The following is a 24,674-nucleotide window of genomic DNA, read 5'->3' on the forward strand; positions in this document are numbered from 1 at the left end:
GTCTGTGGGGAAGAGCAGGGACAAGAGCACTAGTGACTGAAAAAAAATTTCCTAGAGACAGATGGGACTGGGCACACTTTGCTGCAACTAATTCACTGAGCTGGCTAAGTCCAAGCTGTGAAGCATGGACCTGCCTACATCTTCCATCAAAAAATAAAATAAAATAGAAATTTGAAATAGTTGAGAAAGACAACTTATGGGTCTATCTTGATGATTTCCAATGGTTTAGGACATCTGTGCCAGGCTATTTCTTTCCAGAACAATCAACACATTGTATTAACACTTTCAGTGCTAGTTATGAAAATAAAATCATCTTAATATGTACTCAAGAAATTGTGTCTATAATTACTTTGTCTGCTGTATAAAGTAAGTAAACTAGATTTTTGAATGCTTGATATGAATTCTGCCTGATATGTAACAGTGCCCATTGCTTTCAGGACAATTTTTCCATTCCCTGGCTCCAAAATAAAAACTTAATTCAACCCAGTTAGATGAATTTTAGTACACTAACCAAACAATTTGTATAAAAAAATAGCTTCAGATTCAAAGTATTAATGGTTTTGATGCAATAACTACTACTGATATTCAAAACATATATATATATATATATTTCCAGCATATATATATATATTAATTCTGCTTTCTCAATTTGTTCATTGAAAAATCTCTATTTGATAAAAAGCCTTCTGCTTTTTGGTTGTCTGTTTTTTAGCTGCTAAAAGTCCTGATTTATAACTACAGCTGCTGGTGGAAACAAGCAACAAAAAAGAAGACTGAAACCAGTCTTCAAATAATTTTTTCAGATTTTTTTTCCCATTCATTGAAAGAAACAGAATCTTCATAGGAAGACTGAGATGGGAAATCCTTTTAAATTAATAGTCACAATACCAGTTTCACGACTCTTTTCAAAATAAGGCACAATACCAACGTTTTTTCCACCTCCTCAAACGTTCCCATAGAATTTGTAATGCAGTAAGTGAATGTAACACAGCTTTTCAATTAAGAGACTACTCACATCTTCTAGCAAACCCTGCCAATACAGCACTACGCTCACAGGCTGCGTGTTAGCTTCATGTTCTAAAGTGCTGGCACCTCAACTGTGCAGATGTGGCAATCTCATAAATTACACACCCTCAAAACTCCTACCCCCAGGAACCAAAATACAAGAGGACCTAGAGAACAATGCACCCTAGACTCATGCCGCCACAAGATGACTTGGGTTGGACAGTACTGGATGAATCTTACAGAGTCATTTACTGCTCTTTCAGTGTTTCTTCAGAGAAAAGTATTTTCATACACATGTGCACTCACCCTAAGTTTGTCCAGCTAAAACTTCTTCATTTACAAGACTGAAAGGGGGAGGGAGGAAAAAATTATGCCTAAAAAGCTAAGTGCAGTCTAATTAGATCTTACTGTTTTTTGGGAACTCTTAGTATATCGTCTGCTTCCAGCTGGAAATGTACCAAAGTGAATCTTAAGCTACATTTTCCTTGCAAAATACTCTGGGCACTGCCTATCAGAGGTTACTGATCTGTGGGGGTCTTTGGGCTGGTCAGTTCTTATCAAGCTGCTGGACAGAGAGACAAGGGAACCTAGTCTACCAGTGCAGACATATGTTCACCCCTCCCCCATCAAAAATCAAAGCAGGTGTTTATTTATAAATATTTATCTTCTAAGATATCATGATGTTTATCTTTTAGGAGTGCAAAACAGTACACTGCCTGTTGTTTTCCTCCTTATCATTTCTGCATCTTATTGAAAGTGCATGAACATACGCGGCATGTAAATTAGAGTTTGAAAATCAATAAATAATAGTATTTGCACTACTGCAGATGCAAAATCTGAGGTCAAAGTATGACCATTTAAAATAGCTTTTATCAGCATGTCTCTTTACCATGACAAAAATAAATAATTTCTGGAAGGAATAACTGTCATGCAAACCATTCAACTGTTTTAAATAACATTTGATTTAAGGTTGTAGAGGCCTTTTGACACTTAGTGGGCTATTTGCTCTATGCAATGTGGCCAATTTGTGCTAATGCAACATGAAAACTACTTGCTTGCTGGTAACCCTATTGTTCAGAAGGCTGGTCACTGCATAACATTTTTGTAACTGCTTGTACAATGTCTGGATTAAACAATGATTTCCATGTAGAAACAAACATGAAGCGTATGTTACATGGGAAATGAATTCAGCTTACACGAGCTTCTTACTTCTTGGGCTGCAGCTGTGAAACAAAGAAAAAATGTATAAATAAAGATCTGGACATCAATTTCAGAATTAAGAAATAAAAATATGCCAGAACATGTGGATAGAGAAGAATGAATTGGGTAATAGCTTGATATCAGTACTAGAGGCATATCCAAGCCTATGCCTTTACAATGACAAACGTCTGCAGTATATAGAAATGTATATTTCTAGTGTGCCCTGGTGGCCAAGAGGGCTAATGGTATCCTGGCGTGCATTAAAAAGAGCGTGGCCAGCAGGTCAAGGGAGGTGATCCTCCCCCTCTACTCTGCCCTGGTCAGGCCTCACCTGGAGTATTGTGTCCAGTTCTGGGCTCCCCGGTACAAAAAAGACAGGGACCTCCTGGAAAGAGTGCAGTGGAGGGCTACAAAGATGGGGCTTGGAGCATCTTCCCTATGAAGAGACCTGAGAGACCTGGGTCTCTTCAGCCTGGAGAAGAGAAGACTTAGAGGGGATCTTATCAATGTGTACAAATATCTGAGGGGTGGGAGACAGAAGGATGTAGCCAACCTCTTCTCAGTGGTTTGTGTGGATAGGACAAGGGGCAATGGCCGCAAGATAGAACACAGGAAGTTCCGCATTGACATGCGAAAGAACTTCTTCACGGTGAGAGTGACGGAGCACTGGAACAGGCTGCCTAGAGAGGTTGTGGAGTCTCCTTCTCTGGAGATATTCAAGGCCCATCTGGACGCATACCTGGGCAGCCTGCTCTGAGGAACCTGATCTGGCTGGGGGGTTGGACCCGATGATTTTTTGAGGTCCCTTCCAACCCCTACAGTTCTGTGATTCTGTGATTCTGTGATAAGTCCTCATGCTGTAATGCAGGTGGCCTTTTATAAAAAACAAAACCACCTGGATATATTAGGCAAAAGCTTGAAGCGATTCTCTTTAAATTAACATTGGGAGATCAATCCTGCAGAAATATTACATGTGTCTTTGTAAAAAGAAACCAAACCAAGTTGATAGCTTGGGGGAAGTGGAAGTCTTACAATCATCAGATGGAATCGACAACTCTTATAGGAACACAGGTAAATTCATGGCTATTGACTCACTGATTTTAAACTCCATATTAAATTAGTCCTAACTGAAAATTGTTAACAAGACAGCAATCATAAACATAAGGGATTAGGTGTTAGATGCTTCCATTTATAATGCTTTCAATTAACAACAGTTTGCAAATAAAATTATTTTTTTAATCTTCTGGATGCCTTTCGGCTGATCCACCTAGCTATGAAGGACATTTGCATTTTTTCCTATTGCCATAGCAGTGCCAGTGACATTAGTTTAGCTCTATAAGGCCTCAAGGGTGTTAGATACAAACACAGATGACACTAGAACGTTTGGCTGAGGAAATTCTTGATTGTAACCTGATAGCATAATGAACAACAGAGCGCGTCAAGTGTTATTACAGTTAATGGGACTCAGTTTTCTTGTCAGGAGCTTGAACATATCTAATCCTCTTTGCAGCACAGCTTCCACAATGACAAGGCAGAAAAAAGAAAAAAGAAAAAAAAAAAAAAGTCAGGACTGCCAAAACCCTGAGTTTTGGTGATTTTTTTTTTTTTTTTTTTTTTTCTTCCAGATGGAGAGAGATAGGTAAGTGGGAGCATATCAGAATAACAAAGCCTGTAGAAAGAATCAGTACACTAGAGAAAAACACCACCAGAAGGCAAAGGCAGCATTCCAGTACAGCTCATGTCACACCATATACAGACTGTTGTTTACAGCAAATGAACTTTTGAAGCCAGCAGTAGCTGAAATTGTGACTGTAAGCACCAAGCCAGTGGTAGCAAATCGACTATTACTACACAGAGATGGCCAGTCTCCTGGAACTTTCGATATCCAGGCTGACCAAGAATGCATCTAGCATCTAAAAGCAGAGGTCAGACATGAAGGGCAAAGTTAACATATATACAAGCTTGTTTTTTTTCACAACAGAGAAGTGACAGATTCAGATGTACAGGTGACTAGTTCAGCAGCTACCTAGCAATATGGGTGACTAAGGAAATGCAAGAAAAGCATTCCAGACAACTTACCAAAAAAAAGAAAAAGGAAAGGGCTCAATAAGCAAATTGGCACTCAATAAACCAATTGTAAACCTTTTGTTTATAACTGAAGAAAATTTATTTTGGAAGCATTGTGAAGGATAATATGTCATTTATGAAAACAATTATATAAACAATTAATATAAAGGACAGTGGTCTTCCAGCACAAAATAATACTTTCCTGTTCATTAGTCTGAATGTTTTATAGAATTTATAGAATTATTATATCTAAATATGAACAAAAAGAGAATTAATAGAGTGATTAGCAATAGAAGATGTAAAGAGTACACAGCATCATTTTGTTTTATAAATTTAATCAGCTACTTCAGCTGAACAGAATTCCTCTAAAAAATTTTACTTCCAGCATACTGACAGTAGGAAGTCAGATTTTACTATTGTAATTCCTTGTTGTGTGTGGTTGGAGGCACTGGCCAGTACTTGACAGAGACAAGAGATTTATAGCAGAGACATAAATACTCTGAGTAGCAGCAAGGTTATATATGCTGGAAGTGCAAGTCATGTACCTCTACAACCATAATTCTGAAAAAATAAATATTAAACTGTGGTCCTTAGGGTACAGTTTGAATTATTCCTACAGCTTGGTTATGAGGAAAACTTACTTACTGGAAGACTTGAGCTTTGGCAAAAGTGAGGCCAGAAAAATCAAAGGTGAGAGTATCTTGAAGGCAAATGTGAAACGAAGAACACCATCTGAAATAAGATAATGGGTGAATTGTAAAGTGGTCTAAAACCTCTGTATACTTTACACCCAAATAATATCCCATTTTTCTTCTTGTAGGGCGAGAATTGGTACAGGACTTCCCCCCTGTGAAGAGCTAAGCAGGAATAAATAGCTTGACACTGATACATCTGGAACACAAGCTCTTGTGTTCTTAAAGATCACAACTTTAAGGCTGTCCAAGAGCAATTTTTGAACTGAAGCAGAGCCACTTTCCTGTGAGCTAGCACAGCTCCTGCTTGGTATGTTGGATCCTAGCTGCTCTAGGCAAGGAGCTATTAGGGCTCTACAGACTACTGCTAACCCAGGCCTGCTCCAGCTCAAGTCTGTACTGCTCTGTAGTGAGATGGGAAGTTGTTCACGTGTAGGAAACACTGTTTACTTCCATGGTCTGAGTGAACTCTTTGTACCCTACTTTTTCCTCCTCATGGAGAACCAGCCAAAGTCCCTTGAACATTCACAACCATGCAGCAGCATCAGGGCTGGCTGCTGCAGGCACTTCTCCACAGCTAGGACTGCTTCAGAGGAAAACCTTCTGTAGAGCCTTTCCACTTGCCAAGCTCTACATTAACTGAATTCAACCTGAGCTTGTAAATAGTTTACAATTTTCTTTAAAAAATAAAATATATGTATAATGAAAAACAACTCCACAAAGCAAACGGCTATCTTGCCTAGCCTTAGTCACAGCTAAGCAGCTGTGAAAAATCATTTCTGCTAATACAGCACCAGTCACAGCAGAGAAATACAGCTTTTCACAGGTGGCTCTCATTTTCTGGGTTGATGACTTGAGACCTAAGTGTTTGATTTTTCAGAAGCACTGAGTACTTACAGCTGCAGCTGAAGTTAATAGTAGCTGGGCTTTGAGGATGGGAGGAGAACCATGTAGCAAGTATCCTGAAAAAGTACTTTTCAGCATTTTCAGGATGAGTACTCAGAATTACTAGTAAGTTGTTTTATTTTTTAAAATCTCAATTTCTTCAGGGCTTGTTTTAATATTAAACATTGTGTCATTTGTTATTATAACAGGTATGTTGTGAAAATGATGTTTTAGAACGCCATAAAGCATGCCAATGCTGTAATAGTGAACTTAGAGAAATTGTGGAGGAAATTAATTGCTTTTAATATGAACTCACACTGAGCTCCCAAAAAGAGCATGTGGGGCAGTAAAATGCAGCAGAGCTGAATTAAGTGGGATAGGAAAAAAAAAAAAAAAAATACTGCTGTTTTCAGTTTCCTCTGTCACGTTCTCATAGTAACATGAAATAATTTAAGCGTATACTAGGAAAAGTAAGATTAGATATAGTCTTTTCATTCTGTGTAACTTTTTCCATGTAAATTAGTAAAACCTTATATTGATGCAAGTGAAACCAAAAAGATTTTGGAGGAATGGAGTCCTTTGCCCTAGTGCAAGGAGATATCCTATGTTCTTGTAGTCTGTAAAAGCACAATTGTAAGCAGTTAGCCCTCTGGCAAGGGACCTGCTGTAGTGCCAGGTGGGCCCTACAGTCAAAGCCTTAGTTTTGGAGTTTGGTGGTAGCTCATAAGTAAGAGTAAGCAAATAAGCTACTTATCCCTAGCTTTTGTAGTGACTGATATTTTTGCTTTCCTAGCAGGAGGATGCAGGGGCAGGAATGTATCAAAGGTTCAAAAATATTAATGTGGCAGTCTAATCAGGTCATCTCCTGAGATAGGAGAAGAAACCAACTGTGTGCTGAACTGCTGGGTTTCTGTTATTTGTTAAAACCTTAGAGGGAAAAGGTGACCTGGTGAAGCATAAGGAATCCTTAAAGTTTTGTACTTTCTTTCTTCACTGCATAGCTGTGACTGATGTAAGGAATACTGTAGCTAAGTCTGTTTAAATATCCACATATCTAGTTGCAGTTGGCCTGTTTCTGATTATGCTTAGGATTTTATTGTGGTTTTGCACTAGAATTAGTTTATGACTTGAAAGGTGAGTTTTGATGGATCTGCTTGTGCTCATTTAAGATTTCCCCTGGCTTTTGGAAATTACCATCATTACAGTCAGAATAATAAGGCAAGTGTCTGTGGTTCATCTTTTCACTTTTTTAACCCACGTTAAGCAGGTTTCTGGTAAGAAGTCAGACTGAACAGGAGGAACTGAAGTGCAAGCTCACATCTTGTTCTCTTAGCTCTTTACTAAGGTTCAGTTAGGGAAGAGCAAGTATGTTTGGTGCTCATATTAGTACCCAGGCGTCAGGCTCAAATGACTTCTAAAGCTCGTGTCCACCTTCTTGCCCATTTCTGCTGGCAGTTCCTGGTCAGCAGGAAACTGTATTCTTCAGCAGATTTCTGCAGAGGCCACTGGAAGCCCTGGATAACTGTTCTGAGTGTTCCTTCCATGAAGTCTTTCAAAGACAGGATTTTGTTTCCCTGAATTTCAGCTTTGAAAAGATTCTAAGCATTGCACTATGCAGCAGGACAACAATACCTGAAAACTGGGACAGCATGGTCACAAGATTGCATGCTTTCAGCGAGGCACAAGTGTAGGAAACTTTCCGACTCCTAGTAATAATACTACGTCAGATGGTAGAACAAATTTTTTTTAGATTTTGTTATTATTTTGCTAAGCTATGGTCTCTGAAGTGAGTTCACTATCAATTCATGTGGTTTGACCCAATTCAAATTAACATTGAGGTTTATCTGCCCTGATCTGATCAGAAGCTACACAGCTGCTTAGTAGCCATAATGGATGTGGTTTTGAAGCTATGTACAATGATTAGCAAAAATATTTTCACATACTGCATTGCTCAGAAGTGTGTGTAACATTATGTCAGCATGTGGTGTTCCGTGCTAGATTTTTTTAACATGAAGAGTCCTTGTTGCACCTCTTGCATTCGAATGCATTCACTTCTGGCTGCTCTTATTTCTGCTGCTTCTGCTTTTTGTTGATGTATCTCCCTGAGGGACTTTCACACTGGCCAAATTTGTCAAGTTTTGCAGGTCAGTAACTGGTAAACTGAGACTTAAAGTTCTTGCTGGTTTCTACTCCTGGCCTGTGCTGAAAGCACTTTCTGGGGTCCTAAAATGTTGTATCAGTGTTCCTGTACTTCTGCCTCTTAGTGCTGTTGGCAGGCAGCTTGGATTCAGTGAAAGGGGAAGCTTTTAATATCTGCGAAGATGTGATTAAAATGTTTTCCTTGACCTTTTTGTTACTTTTGGCTTCATAAGCTTATTTATTCTGGGCTACAAACTGTGGATGGTGAAATGCATGCAGTGCAATGCTGCAGCCTGCTCCTCTGATGAAAACTAGTTCTGCTATTCACTGTCTCTTATCCCAATTTGTAGTAGTTTCTTGAAAGTTTCTTATCTTTTGCCATTAAACTGGCTGTAGTATGGCAAAAGTGTGAGATGTTCAAGTTATGCTGGTGAAGTAAACTGCAAATCTTTGACAGGCAAATTGGAGAGAAGAGAGGTGGAAAGGACTTGAAGAGGCTGTGTTTTCCATGTATCTGTCCAAATATAAATGGATTGATTGCAACTGTCAGTTCTCACAAGTGTTTGTCTAACCTATTCTTAAAAACCTCTTGTGATGGAGAGGTTCTAAATCCTCTTGTAGTCATATATCCTAGCATTCCCCATTGGGCATGGGGAATGTTTCTATGTTAAATCTGTAATGTAAGCCCATACTTTACTACCAGCAGAAGTGGAAGAGAAAATGGTACACTCATACCCCTTTAATTTATCACTTAGAAACTTGAAGACTGATGAATGATTACCAGTTCTCACTTTCCAGAATGAACTGCCATAACCCCTTTAACCTCTTCTTTACAGACTTCTGCATGGTCCCGTTGTTCACCCAAGAGCCAACTTTGCAGAATCATGGTATTTTTCAGTTTTAGCGTTCAGGCTGGATATGCTGATAAAGACCTTACCAGTGCTCCACAGAGCAAAAGAACTGCTTCATTGTCCTATGGACAATGTTCATTCTTACATGTTGTGTGGTGTTTGCTTTTTCTTGATTTGGTGTGGTACAGTAGATCACTAGAAAGACGTCAGCACCTGCCCCTGTTTTCCTTGGCATAGTCCTACATCTATGGAACTGAAAATGTAAAGTTTCTATTTGCACTTAATTCAAATGGATGTTCATACTTGTAATGGGAGCCCCTAGAAGGTTAGATAAATGAAGCTGTTCAGTGTAGAGGCCTTTCCCCCCCAACTTAAAAACAAAAAGGGGGAAAAAAGCACTACTCTTCAATCAGTTGGCTGTTGGTTGTGTTAGACTTGTACGTTGTCTTTAACCTATTAAAGTGTCAGATCAACTTGGAATGTACATAACTGGAGTTTATAATATGGGTGAAGACCTGTGAAGCCATCTGACATCAGAGCCTTCCCAGTGAAACAAGTGGCACTCAGACCCATACGTGTGGGAAGTACGCAGATTTTTGATGTATTTATGGTAATAAAACGGGTTAGACCACTCAGTTCTTCCTGGCTTTTCCTGTCCTTCATATGAAGAAGACATTTTCTGTTCATCTGCTATTTAAAGTGATGCATGTATGTTAGCTACAGGCTTACTTCTGCCCAGAAGTGATGTCTGTCATGCTCCTGGAGACTGTCTTCTGTGGCTTTATTTAGTTTTTGAAACTTGCTAACAAAGCCCTGCCTCACAGTCCTTGCATACTGTCAGTTTCACAGCTGAGTGGCCTTTGGGATACAGCACTCAAGAAAGAGGTCACCTGCAAATCTTGACTTTAGGCTGTCAGTACAGAGATGTTAGCAACAACTATCTTTAGTTCAGACTAGCAATATACAGAATACTTCAGAAAGCAGCTTGATAATCTATCATTCAAAATAATGTGTCTTGCTTCACTTTTAATAGATCTCTTATAGAATGTGCCTTTGTACGTGTGGGGAGGTACTATCTAAAATAACATTTCAAATTTATTACAACTTTGGATTTTTTTTGTCTAGAAGATGAACTAAGACTGGGTATTAAGTCCCATTTACTATAACACCTTCAATCCTGTTAAGCCACCACATGAGCAGAGGAAGACAGAAAAATAAGATTGTCTATGGCTGTCTTTAATGGTGTTACTGGTGATGATTACTGATCCACTATGAGAGGTTCTTAGGTTGCTCATAGAACAACCTATGAGAACCCCTAGTGTTCTCAGGTAACTAATTACTTCTTATGCAGAGAAACAATTATGCTTTACACTTAGGTTTTTCTTTGCAGCACTAACAACTTCTTGTTCTTAGCAAATAAATTGCTTTATAAATAAATTGCTTTATCAGTTTTTTTTTTTTCTTCTGTGAAGATCTCCTTCCTTCCAGACTTCTACCCCTTCTAGAAAAAAAAAAAAAAAAAAAACAATCCTCCTTCTAACTGTTTGTATTGGAACAATGAAGCAGGTATTTTCTCATCAGCTATGTCCTTGATTTACCTAACAAGTAAGAGGATTTCTGACACCCTGGAACATATATGAAAATATATGAAGAGACATGTAAATATATGAAGCACTTAACTGGGAACGGGGCAGCTTGGCCACTGTTGTGAGGCCACTTTCCTCACCTAACCTGCCATAGTTAACCCATGTAAACTTCAAGTAGGAAACTATATGAGTCTGCAAAGTTTTTAGACGCTATCTATATAAGTTATCAGTGTATCTCATACCCTTAAGGAGAGAGTCCAGCCTTGACTTAAGGTGGGGAAGTAGATGTGCTGGCAAATTAAGTAATTTGTGTAAAATAATCCAGTTAATCAGGAGCTGAGCTAGGATTTAAGATCTTGGTTTCTAAAGAACGACAATTTAGGTCTTAAATCATGTTGTGATGCAACAACGTACTTAGAAAACAAACTAGCACTGATTCTGAAACAATACCAGCTAATAAATGTGATGGAAAAATATTTGCATACTTATGTAGTGTATTGTCCAGAATGAACTATATGTGGAAAGCTGCAAAGCCAGAAAAAAAAGTTTAGGGGCATCTTGCAGATGGTAATTTATATAAGGCTAAATTAAGACTATGCAATAAGCTCATGGTTAGAATGGAGCTGTATACTTCTATAAAAGGTCCATAAGAAAGCATGATTTACTCTCATTTCTAGTGGTGACTTCCTTATTTCAGAGACAGGTTACTGCCTTTCCAGCCCTCTAGTCTTGGCATGCCTTGCTGCCTGACAACTGGATTAAACTGACAAGCAGAACTGTGCTCCCTCCCTGCTGCAGCTGTGTGCTAGACTTCTCACCTCTCACCCTGTTCCTCTGTCCCAGCCGGATGTAGGATGTGGGTGAAATCTTGCTCCTAGGTTGCATGTGTTCAGGGCATGGTCCGGGAAAGAGTTCAGTATCACCACATAAATTCAGAGTGTCAGCTAGGGCAGCTGACTGCGTCATATAAACATAGATGTTTCTTCCTTCCAAGAAAATGGAGTAGCCTTTGAAATGAAGTATGGTGAACATCAGGAATGATGCATATCTGTCTGCTCTAAAAAGCAGAATTCTTTCCTTAGACCTAGCAAGTGTGATCAGAGATGCTTATAGATAGAAATATGATATCAATGGAAATGGAGACAGGAAATACAAAATGCTGAATAGTCTCTTTTTCTGCCATGCTAATCCCCTGACTAACCTTGTAATTTAACATTTGCTTCATAATTGGATTAAACAGAGTAAAGAAAAATTTTGCTTAATGGAAGTAAGTGGAAGCAATGAAGTGAAACATTTAAAAATAGCTTGGACAAAGTGCTTTAAAGTATACTGTGGAGAATGATGGGGGGGCGGGGCGGGGATAGCAAAACAAACTAACATAGCCTCACTTCACATTCACTCAGGTACATATGAGGCAGGGCTGCTTGTAGGTCTCTAAGATTGCTGTATTTTTGTAACACCCTAAATTGAGAATATATATTTACTGGGGATTAAGCAGATAATTTCATGAGGTCCCTTACAACTGTAATTCTAAAATAGATTAGGTATTTTTCTAGGATGTTATTTCTGTGTGTTATTTTGAAATACATCTATTTAAACATTTCTATTGATAATAAATTTTAATATTTAGTTCATTTTATAAAAATTCAGTATTTTCTCATGAATAGGAATTTAAGAATTTTGGGGAGTTTGAGCAATTATTTTTTTTATTTGACACAAATTGAAAACAATGGTGGACTACCTAATTATCTCTCGATTAGTGTCCTGTGTGAGATACAGAACAAGCATCATTTTGGCACATGTGATTTTCACTGTTTTCACTGTCCTCTAGTGACTGCAGGTGACAAAGGCTCTCTGCCATTCAGTACCGTGCTTGGACCAAGCCCCAGCAGTTATAGTGAGAGGTGTTTCTTGTTCTCTTGTTTTTCCCCCCTTTAGGAGGTTACTGAGAAGGAGGCTTGTATAAAGAAAGCTCACAAATTGTAATTTTAACTGAGACTCAAGAGATTCAGCTGGGAAATAGGGTTTTATATATTAATTCAAACACATCTCTTGTTTTTTTGTTTTTGTTATTTGATATCCAGCGATGGGCTGAATTGGCATTAACTGTAGCATCATAATTTTTCTATACTTTTCTATATATACACATACAACCCCTTTTGCTTCTAAACAACTTACATTTCTATTAGATGTGTGAGATCCAGTTATTGAAATGCACTTGCTGCTCTCTACTGAGGTTTGGAAAAATGTTACGATGTTTCAGCAAATCAGAATGCAGTTCTTTGTCTTATGGCTTCTTTAATCCAAAACCTTCTAAGATTCAGTACTGAGTGTGCACCCTTACTTGTTTCTTTCTTTTTTTTTTTTTTTTTTTTTTTTAAATGTATGTCATTTTTCTGATCTCATGTACATGATCTAGCTGCCAGGTAAGAGTCAGTGCGTTGTGAGGCACTGGCACAGGCTGCCCAGAGAAGCTGTGGTTGCGCCATCCTTGGAGGTGTTCAAGGCCAGGCTGGATGGGGCTTTGGGCAACCTGGTCTGTGGGAGGTGTCTCTGCCCATGTCAGGGGTTTGGGACTGGGTGGTTTTTCAGGTCCCTTCTGACCCAAACCATTCTGTGATTGACTTCATTTTCATATAATTGGTGCCTATAATTAATAATATATTCATATAATTAATAATATGTTCATATAATTAAAGCCTATATTCTCAAATTTCAGAAGAGAATTAGACACGTAAATCACTTGGACATTTCTGAAAATATTGCTTCAGTCCTCTTTCATCTTGTAACTTAAAAGAACAGGCAAGACTTTAATCCTTTAAAGTCACAAGTCTGCATTATCACTGGAAAAAATGGCACTGTATTTACACATGCATGGAGCTATCTATCTCTCCTAGAAGACTTCTGAAGGAATGCTTGTAAACTCAATTGAAGTAAAGATCCTCCTGAGGATCAGGATGTCTACAGAGGCATGGGCAGCTCTGGGAGTGCTGTTTTGGGGATTTACAGTGTAATTAAAATGCCATTTATTTTAGTATTTATTTACCAGACTGATGCAATTGTTTGAATGGATGCTGCTCTTGGGTGAAGTAGCAGATAAACAAAGCTGATAAATTATTTGGGACAAATAGAAGAGAATGTATATAAGGATCATAGACTGTCTAAAGTAGGAAGGGACCCACAAGGATCATTGAGCCCAACTCCTGGCTCCACACAGGACCACCCAAAAACCAACCTGTATATCTGAGAGCATTGTCCATATGCTTCTTGAACTCTGGCAGGGTTGGTACTGTGACCACTGCCCTGGGGAGCCTGTTCCAGTGCCCAACCACCCTCTGGGTGCAGAACCTTTCCCTAACACCCAGTCTGACCTTCCCCTGTTCGTGCTTCCCTCAAGTCCATGGGTTTGGGGCTTAGTCTAAAATACCACTATAAATGCACTGATAAAAAGATGGCAAAAACAGTTTAGCTAACACCACTCATTTTTCCTATCAAAATAAGGTGAGAGCAAACAGCTGTGTATGTATAAGGTGAAAAAACAACAACAACATTCAAATATAACTTGATGTATTTCTTTCAGAGCTGCTTAGCCTGTGTACTTAGGCAACAAAGTGGTTTTAATATTTACGCAATATTACTGAACTATTCTTTCTCATCCTTGCCCTTGGACTTCCCAGAATTAGTTGTGATGTTGATGGATGTCCAAAAACTTATTGAGTTGCGCAATGAAACGGTGATCTGTTTTTTTCAGTGACTGCATTGGCAACAGCTATTCTCTAGCACCCTGCTGCAAGGCCTTACAGTGTAGCATATCTTGCTTTCCATAAACATCTCTTTACCTGGAATTGCTTGCATTTAATGACTTTAAGTTTTACAGTTGTCTGGTGTACCTATCCTTTCTTCAAAGTATTTCATCAAATATTCCTTCCTCCTCATGGTTGTCTGTTGCCTCCTTTCTCTAGTCTCTGTGCCAGTCCCATCCTGCTCTGCTCCTTGCCATTGTCCCAAAATGTGGCATCAGTCCTCCCATGCACCACTTTTCCACAGTGCTCCCTCCAGATATAGTTTTGATTTATGATAAAAACAAATTTGGGGAGAAAACATTTAGCTGCATTGATTTAGTCTATATCCAGAAGAATTCTGTGAAACATATTGTTCCTGCTCTCTGCAGTGCTAGAGAATTTTATCAAGGAGTGAGAAATCTTTGTACTTCAAACTACAGGTAAAACTTGAAATCACAAATGGAATCCCACTGTGAATGATTTGATTTCAAATCTTCATATAATTTCAGCTGCTGCGAGGGAGTCATAAGCCTATGTGTTTTCTGCTACATTCCCATACGGTGCACAAGGGAGAGCAGAAAAGCTCCACATTATTTCATACCCACACAGAACAGTGAGCCAAACAAACAGATGAAGAGGAAGTGAATATAGCTCAGCATAATGCAAAAGAATGGACAACAACTTATATGTCTGTACATATAAGCATCGTAATTAAAATTAATCAGTTATGAGGCCTGATCATGTGGATCTTATAGCAGAATTGAGAAAGCAGATGAGGATTTCCCCAGAATCTGTTATGGTGTGAGGGATGCTTCAGGGGTTGTGTATAGAGCTCTCCTAGAGCAGCCCAAGTGAGGAGCTGTTTGCCTCCAATTACACATTCTGTTCAATCTGGAATTTCACCCAGTGGTCATTCATCTATCCCCATAAATTCTGGTAGAACTAGGCTGTATTTCTTATGAAATCAACTGTATAAGATGTTGGAAAAATGTCATCCCTAAGTGATTTGGGTAAGTATCTCTTAATTTTGCTTTAAGACTTTTTTTTTTTTTCCTCTTTTTACTTCTATGTGATATGTAGACATTTGAATTTCATTAAATCTGTTCTCTGGCTGGTAGATTGGGTCTCTACAAATATTTTTATTTTCCACAGACTTAAAAACTGTGACAAAATGAATCTTGATTTCACCTTTGATAAATGGGAAGATGTCTTCAAACTTCTAAAACATAACCATGTTTATAAGCTGCATTTGCTTACCTAGTTTATAGGTTAGATTACTGAGGGTGGGCATAATTACAGTTTACTGCTCACAAAAATCATGGTAAATGTTGGTGCTTCCAACTGCTACAGATTTGAGGGAAGGGAGGAGAGGACAGATGTGTTAAGTGGGATAGATATCATCATGGGGGGGCTGATGTTCTTATGGATAGTTTCTGTTTGAAAAGTGCAAGATTTAAACTTAGATGGGGGGAGGACAAAAAAAACTGTGCCACTTCTGACTTCAGAGTCCTTAAACTGTAGTGCTCTCAAATGAATCCTCTCTGGAGGAAAACTATACCCTTTTATGGAGACTCTTGCCTCTTTCTGATCTCAGCGTGCTTAAGAAAAACACATTTTTTTAGGAGCCTGCAGAGACTCAGGTCTCACACAGACCAAAATCTGCTAATGTCTTATTGCTATTTTCTCACAACTACCTGTCTTGAGTGTTGCATTCTTCTAAGGCTGCTAAAGAAGCACAAAACACCTATTGCCCTGTGTTTGCCACTGATTCTGTATGTGAATAGAAATTCCACTGTGATACGAGAGCTCATCATTGAAGATAGATAGTTCTGTCTGTCTCACTGATTTGAAAGTCTAATAAATTTCAAGTTTAATAGTCATTTCTGGTTTGAAGTTGGGATCTGAAATCAACTAAGAGGAACTTAATTATGTTATTAATTCAGGATGTTGAGCTACCACAGCTAATTGTACTTATGCTGTGTGTACAATATCAGTGTGAATAAATAGCTTCCTTTACATAAACTAATGTGTCCTTGTCTTGAGACATGTCCTTTTCCAAAAATTAGGGGGGGGGGGGGGAAAAAGCTCTGGTACTAGTATATCTTCATGGCTGTTGCCCAGCTAGTTCTCCATGAACATCCTGCTTGGCACTGGAGATACTCAGGATGTACAGCAGCCATTTGTCCACTGTGTTAGGTTTGCCCCTCTATTAAAAGGGGCAGACCTAACACTTCCTAATGTAGGCTATTAAACCTAACTCAAATTCTAAATTAAGTTTTATGACTATGAATTAGAGACCAATGGAAAAACTAGTAATTCACTAGGATCAAGGGATCACGATAAATATATTGTAAACAACTGGTTTAAAATGGTGATAGGTTTATTGAATGTTTAAAAAGCCTGTTTGCAAGACTGAAATAAGTAGGTAAATATACTAAAGCACTTGGTTAAAAGGATAAAATTGACATCTTGAAACATTTAAAGAAAAAACTATTTTCATGGATACTCTTCAGGAGACACTTTTTAGAGATAATACCTTTGAAAGACTTTTTAGTGAAGAAGTTGATAAAATAGAAGGAATGAAGTAATAAAGCATGTTTATTAAAAATATGTGAATTATAAAAAATCTGGTAAGTGAAGTTAATGAGGTAATGAAAGATGTTCTTCATATCTACAGAAAATGGTATGGGGTACAATAACTAATTTAAGAGAGGTTTTATAAAATTTGTAGATAAGTAAATGATGATTCAGGACTCCAATCTCTTCTTAAAAATAAAGTAGTCCATCCAAATACAAAAAAGGCAGACATTTTTTATTTTTGAAGAAAAGCAGGTTGTGCTTTTTGTGGCAATCAAAGCTGCCACTGATGATAAGAAAATGAAATTATTACTGATGAAACTTTCAGGTGAGACGAGTCTTGTGTAAGTGAGTTATAGAGCACAAAATCAGATGTATGATCTTGGGTTCATTTTGAATATTGTGTTTGACCTTATGTTTCTTTATTTTTAAAGATCAAGGAGCAAAGGGTCTTGGTTGCTTATGGAGAGATTTATAAAGAAAACTATATAAGATATTTGGAGAAAAGTACAAAAATTGGGTAGAGAGATAATGAAAGTACCAGCTCAATGGATTTGTGGATCACTTAATGTCTGAGCAAGTGTGATTTGTAAGAATTTGAGAATATCATGGTGATGAAAAAAGGTGATATTTGGGAAAATAACCCTAATATGAGAGCAAAAAAAAATAGCTTATTAAAGGGATGCTTAAGAAGTAACCTGACTATAGCCTGTGGCAGGATCATGCTGGAGATTGTGTGGGATAGAAACATGGCTGTAAGCAAGCAGATATGAAACTCCTGCTATCCAGAGCACCACCTGACACTCCTTGGGCTGTCTTTAATTTGCAGCAGGCCTCAGCGTAGTAGGAATCTCTTAACTTTAACAAAATATAAAAATAATTGAAATAACTTTCTTTCATTAGGAATCAGACGGATTTATAGGCTACAGACAGCCTAAGTACATAACAGGCATGTAATATCAAACAGTACATTTCCACCCACTGAGAGATAAAAACAGAGTTAAAGTGATTCCTGAAATTAAGAAGCATCCTCTGAGATGTCTGTCTTCATAATTGGAGTACTATTGTGAAGAAATTGGCTCTTTACAATGATGCCATTTTTTTTTGAATACACGGAAAGGGTATGTTCATGCAACAGTGTCAAAATTGTGGCTTAATGATTAGGAAAACAGAAACATCTTTAAGTTCTGCTTTGGGTAAGGAGCAAAAAACCCTGCAAGAAGAGCAACCCCATGCTCAACTTCCAGCATGTATGTACAGGATGTCCAGTCAGTCTCATCTGGAAAATCTGCATAAATTTAATCTGATAATTAATAGACCTTTCTGGTTGTATTGTCAGCTTGGCCTACAGGGCATGTAAGTGGGGATATTATTTGCTAGCCAGAGAGAAATGGAACAGCTTCAAGAAAGCTCACTGAATTTCCACCCCAATGTGTTGGGAAAGCAATTGTTGATGAATTTAAGATCACCTGAATAAGCATGGGTATGGTATTAATATTTACAAATAGCCACAAACAAGACCTTTCACTGAGGCTGCTAATTCTTAATTCAGAAATAAAAATAGAACTGAAGTTCTTATTCAGGTGAATTTTCAAGGTTGGGTCTGGGAATTCCATGCTGTATTAGCAAGAAAAGAACAGATACATCACAACCTAGATTATATCAAGGTAGGAGTCCTGAGTTTCCTCATTATATGGAGAACTTTTTCTTTGAAATAACTATTAAAAGGATTTGATTGAGGATGGGGTGTGTTTAAGTAAGATATGTCCCTGATGTATAGAAGATGTTTGGGACAGAAAGTCACATCTGTGACTGGCAAGGGGCTTGCCCTGTGTCCCACCAGCAGCCGCAGGAGCACAGCAGTAGGGTCCCAGCCTGGGAGCTGTGTGCGGTGTCCTGGTGGCTATGCTTTGGCCTGGGAGCTTGCACTGGTGGTATGAGGGACAGAAATGGAAAAATCATGCAGATGGCTCTTGTCTGTGACAGTGAAAACATCTTAAGTTTGTCCACTGTTCCCATGGTGACCATGCCAGCATATAGTTTCCCTGGGTAACAGGCAGGAGGAGGAGAATGCTCAGAGTCATGAAATACATAAACCAGCATATTTTTGTCAGCAAAACAATTTCTCAAACAGCAACTGGATAAGTGTATTTTGAAGAATGGCATCTGTGCTTGCACTTGTTCAGTCCGATGATGGCAGTGGCTCTATTGATGGCACTGTCAGCTATTCAGACAGCCATGTGTAAGAAGTGACCAATTCACATTGGGTGAACTTATTCAGAGCCTTGTGATACCTGAATAAAAGGCCAATCTACACACTGCATCTGTTCTGGTTTTGGGTGTAGTCGATGTGTATTCTGAAACGAGGTGACCCTGAACCACCTGCATTTCACTGGCCTTTGTGTTTGTCTAAAATGAAGGAGGCTCAGAAGATACTCACCCCTTTCTCATGTTGATAAAATAATCTTTAATAATGGAGCTTTGCCCACAGGTTTCACCAGCACAGATCAAACTGTCGGGTTTTCACCTTAGGACCCGAAATGGGCTGTAGTTATATCTCCATGTGTCCTGAATCCCATAATTCCTCACCTGAATTGCATTTGTTTGTCCCTCTCTTCTTGTAGTTACATGAAGTATTGTTGGGGCTTGGCCATCAGGTTCTGTATAGCCATACCTTATTCCATCATATTTTCAATTTGTTCTTTTGACTTCAGCTCTGCCTCTCCCCACAGCTTCCCCTTGCAGGTGCCAGCTCAGGTGGCCCAGCTCCTGGGCACAAGGCACACCTATTTAGCTGAGAGCCCAGAACAATAGTTCATGAATATGTGAAAGGCTTTTTTTTTAAACATAAATTTATATTATACGTATGTAAATATGCAGTGCATGTTTATCATCTGCATCAGCAGGACACATGCTGTATGAAACAGATTTTGTACAGATATTTTTGCATTTTTTTGCCTCAAAGAAACTCCCGGGAAATGTTCCATTTGTGCTTTCTACAGACCTAAGGCATATAAAGGTGGATGTGAGAATCTCAGTCCAGGAACTAAAATTAGAGTACTATAGGCCCCGTTGATTCTGTTGCCAGGGTCTGGAACATTTTGACCTTGTATTATGCTGAAAATTTTGTTTATGGGCAAAGAAGAAGCATATGACTACTTACATAAATATAAAGTTAAGCATTTATAGTTGGTATAATTGAAATCATAAGAGTTTAATTACTTAGCTGCAGAAAAAGAGAATAAAAATGCTGATTAAAATTGTTACATGCACATCTTAGTTTCTGCCCCTTTCTCAGTTTAAGGCTTGCCTGTCTACACTGCTCCTATGGATCCTGAGGTTGGTGGTTTCACACTGGTGTTGACCATGTGGGGCAGGGTCTTATGGTGGATTGTCAGCATCTGTACCTTTTTCCTGGGAGGGATGTGATGTTCATATTAATGGATTCTTCTTCCTTGCTGTAGAATCTACTTAGGGTGAATTTTTTGTTTGCCAGCACACATTTCCACCTTTTTCATTGGTCTGCAATTCCAGATTACGTTCAGATTTTCTGTATGTGATGACTTCATATGTTAGATACTTTTTTGTTACCCTCTAACACCAGTTTTGTCTAGCTTCAGGCCTGCTCTTTGGGTTAGTTGTTGGTATTTGGTTCAACTCTTCTTTTTTTTTTTTTTTTGATTGACCATTAAAGACCTGTCTGTGGTCAAAGGGTACTATGCTACACGGTTGCACATACTATGCCAAATTCCATGGTCTTCTCTCAGCTACAGTACTGGAAGAAGTCTGTCTGCAACACCCTCACCCATAAAGGCTGCTCATAAAGAGGGTGAATTTGGAACTTCTGGCTTTTACTACAAGGTTGCTGACACTGAAAAGATGTTAAAGTACCTTATTAATCAGTAGGGCAAGAAGAAAAGAAGATGTGTACAGAAACTCTCTTCAGAAATGAGAGAGGAAACTGCTACAAAGCATTGCTCTTGGGTCCACATCTAGACACAATGCAATATTTCCAAATGGATGAGACTGTTTTCATGCAGGTTCCCAAAACCTAATGCTATGCAATTGCAAATGAAAGCACTGAAGTCACCCAAAGGTGCCTATAGACATGCTGATTCTTCTTCAGATCCCTACCCCCCAAAAAGTTGCAGTCACTTTCCTGCCTGTCAGTGTGTATCTGGTTGGTTTATATGTGGAGACAGCTGAGAGCATAGGGGCATTCCTTGACATAAGTACCACATAGCAGTGAGGAAAGCAAGGTCTCTGAACTGCTAGTGAGAGCTGCGTAAATGGTATTTCTATATACCACTAAAAACTGAAAAACTTGCCAAGAAAAATGAAGGATGTTACCAAAGACACTTTCTCTCTGTGAGACAGGATAAATTCATAGACTTGACCTGAAGAGTGTTTTTTTTTTTTATTTTTATTTTTTTATTTTTATATATATATAAAAATAAAGGCTTGTCAGAAAACATTCCAAGAGGGTCTCAGCCATTGATTCTGGTGCTTTTGAGACTTTTGTTACAGATCTCTTGACTTGCTTCTGTATCACAACCCATGGAAATTCACTCACTAATTCTTATGTTAAATGAATATATTCTCAATTGTATAGAACTAATTTTTTGAAATATCTCCAAACTTGATTTTTAATAGTCTGGAGGCTTTTGTAAAATTTCAGTTTGTTTATTTTTTTTTTTTTTATGGCATAGTTATTAGCGCTCTCACTTAAAGGAAAAAAAAAGCATATCTTCTAGACTATGTTCATCCTTCATGTTAGAACATATATTTTCTTCAAAGTTAAAAAGCCCTCAGCTGTCAGCATTATTACAATTACTAAGACATGCCTTCCTTGTGTTCTCTTTGTGTGGGTTAACTAGGTAGAACAGTTCTGTGTTTTATGTTTTGGGATGCTTCTTTTTATTTTTTTTTATATAGTCTCTATATTAAGATTTCAGCGTTTCAGACTTTTTTTTTCCTGAATTCTTGTCTTCATGATTGAACGCTGTCTTATATATTACCTCACTACTTACTGTGATCCTTTCTTGTTTCAACTTGTACCTGCTGCCTTTCTCATCCTTTCACTATGCACCACTGTGCACAACCTGGCTCTGCATTGTTGACCTCCTCATATGTATGGGAAGGCTGCTAATAGATGCCCTCAAAGTCCTCTGTTCCCTAGTCTGAAGCAGGTCCAATTCTTTCAGCTTTTCCTCATGTTGCAAGTGCTCCAGTCTCTGACAGTCCCCACAATCCTTCCATGGACTCATTCCAGTTAATAGTTTTTACATATTGATGTGCCAAAAATCAGATGTAGTATTCTACATGGACTCTAACAAGCACTGAAACAAGGAATATAATCACTTCCTCCCTCCTGTTGCCTTCACTCTTGTCATTACAGCTGGTAATACTGTGGGCTTCTGCTAGCATGGCATGTTGCTGCCTCATGTCTAATGAATGATGTGGTCATCCAGGAGCTCCAGGTTCTCTTCTGTAGAGCCACTCCACCACCATTCTGTCCCCAGCATTTTTGTTGTATGAGGTTCTTCCTTCCCAGGTGCAGGACTTGGCATTTGTCCTTCCTGAATTGCACAAAGTTCCCATCAACTCATTCCTCCAGCCTGCCTGAGTCTCTCTGGATGGTAGCCATGCTCACAACTTCATTGATTGACCCTGATTTGGTGCATATACAAAGCTGATGAGCAAGCACTGCATTGATAAAGATCAAAGGGACAAGTCCCAGGATAGATCTCTGCAGTACTCCACTTGTTGCTTGACTCTAGATAGAGTAAAACTCATTAACCATGAGCACAGTCATCCAAACAGTTCTCTGTTCAGCTGGTTATCCACTCATCCACACCATGTCCTAACTTGGAAACGAGAATATTTTGTGAGACAATGTCAAAAACTTTGCTAAAGTTGAGGTAAATGACATCTGTTGCTCTCCTATTATCCACAAATCTGGTTTTATCACAGAAGACAGTCAGGTTGGTCTGGCAGGATTTACTCTTGGTAAACCCCCGCTGACTGTTCCCAATGACATTTTCTTCCTGTGCCAGAAGTGTGTTCAAAGAAGGCTTGCTCTACAACTTTCACTAGGATCAAAGGAAAACTGATTACCTTAAATTTTTTTCTGGGTAATTTATCTTGGTCATCTTTGAAGATGAGTGTATAAAGCCTGGGAACCCTTCTTGGTGAAGACTGAGGCAAAGAAATTTCAGGTATTCTCAGACATGCCTCTGGTATATCTGTTGTCATCAGTTCATCAATTCCACTCAGCAAGAGGGCATACATTTTCCCTGTTCAGCCTTTCATTACTAGCATAGCAGTAGAAACTTTTCTTTCTGCTGTTAACATCTCTTTCTGTGTCTCAAATCCATTTGAGCTTTGGCTTTTCTGACACTATCCTGCATGCTGGGGCAATGTTTTTGAATTCCTCTCTTGGCTGTTGCCGTATGGAGCTCCACTGCCTGTTTGCACTGGACCTCCATCATGAATTCCCTGGTTAGACAAGCTGGTCCCTGATACATCTGCTAGTATGCCTGTGTATTGGGATGAATAATTCTTATACCTGGAGGATGCTGTCCTTAAAGACCTGCCAGCTGTCCTGAGCTCCTTTGCTTTTCAAACCTGCCTACCATGAGATTGCACCTACAAGCTTCCTGATCAAGCCAAAATCTGCTCTCATAAAGTCTGGAGTCTGTACTTTGCTTCTTCTCTTCCCCACAGGTTGCTGAGCTCTGTGTCAGGGTCCCTACAGCTAGTGCTGCTGTTGATTACCATGTTGCCAGGCAGTTCTTTCCTGGTTAGTGAATAGCAAATGCATCTGTGCAGCTTCCAGCCCTTGTATGGTCACCACTATAGAGTTCACAAGGAAAAAAAGCATAGAAGTTATGCTCTGGAGTAAATATACTGGCTGGTATCTGTAAACAGTAGATCTCAGGCGCAGCTGAGTTTGTGTTTATCTCGCATATTTTTACTGTGGTGTTGAGAAGTTTAATCCATCACTGAATGGTCCCAATTACTTGTTGCTGAATCTCAGTTGATATGTATGTTTTCTAGGAGATTTGGATTTTGGAGCAAGAGTAGGAGAAAGAAGGGGGAGGAAATACTTTGACCTCCCATTCAGCTTTCCTTACAAGTACAGTAAATTTGCATGTCACTTCTAAAGTCCAATGGATTCTACTCTATTCACCATTGGTGAGGCTTCACCTAAGTACTGTGTCCAGTTCTGTGATGTCCAGCACAAGAGACACATGGACATACTAGAAAGAGTCCAATGTATCTACAAACCAAGACGATCAAGGGACTGGAGCATTGCTCCTATGAGGAAAGGCTGGAGACTGTCACTGTTCCTCCTGGAGAAAAGGAGGCTTGGAGGGATTGTATCAACGTGTTTAAATACCTGAAGGGAGGGTACGATGAAGATGGAGCCAGCCTGTTCTCAGTATTGTTCAGTGCTGGGAGCAGAGGCAATGGGCATGAACTGAAATACAAGAGGCTGCATCTGAACAGCAGGCACCACTTCTGTACTGTTCAGGTGATGAAGCACTGGCACAGGCTGTGGGGTCTCCTCTTTGGAGATCTCCAAAAGCTGCCTGGACATGGTCCTTTGCAACCTGCCATAGGTGGCCCTGCTTGAGCAGATTATCTCCACGGGTCCCTTCCATCCATATAGTACATAGTTGATAGACTAGTGCTTGTTTGTTTGTTTTGCTTTGTTTTGTTTGTTTTTGATAGGACTTTGGCTTTGTAGATTCTTATCCTGCACCAATTCATGGAAAATTCTTTACCTCTCACCATGATTATTTTCCTCTTTATTTCTGTTTTAAGAAATTCCATGGAACCAGTTAAGAGGGAAGTTGATTTCACCTTTCTCACTTGCAAGACAGT

General features: G+C 38.9%; 1 protein-coding gene across 1 annotated transcript in view; it reads left to right on the plus strand.

Moving 5' to 3' along the window:
* The window catches only part of GABBR2 (gamma-aminobutyric acid type B receptor subunit 2), a 483,887-nt gene that overhangs the window by 46,007 nt on the left and 413,206 nt on the right, over window positions 1-24,674 (plus strand). The window lies entirely within an intron of this gene.

The sequence above is a fragment of the Oxyura jamaicensis genome, chromosome 2 (assembly GCF_011077185.1).
Source record: "Oxyura jamaicensis isolate SHBP4307 breed ruddy duck chromosome 2, BPBGC_Ojam_1.0, whole genome shotgun sequence".
Lineage (NCBI taxonomy): Eukaryota > Metazoa > Chordata > Aves > Anseriformes > Anatidae > Oxyura > Oxyura jamaicensis.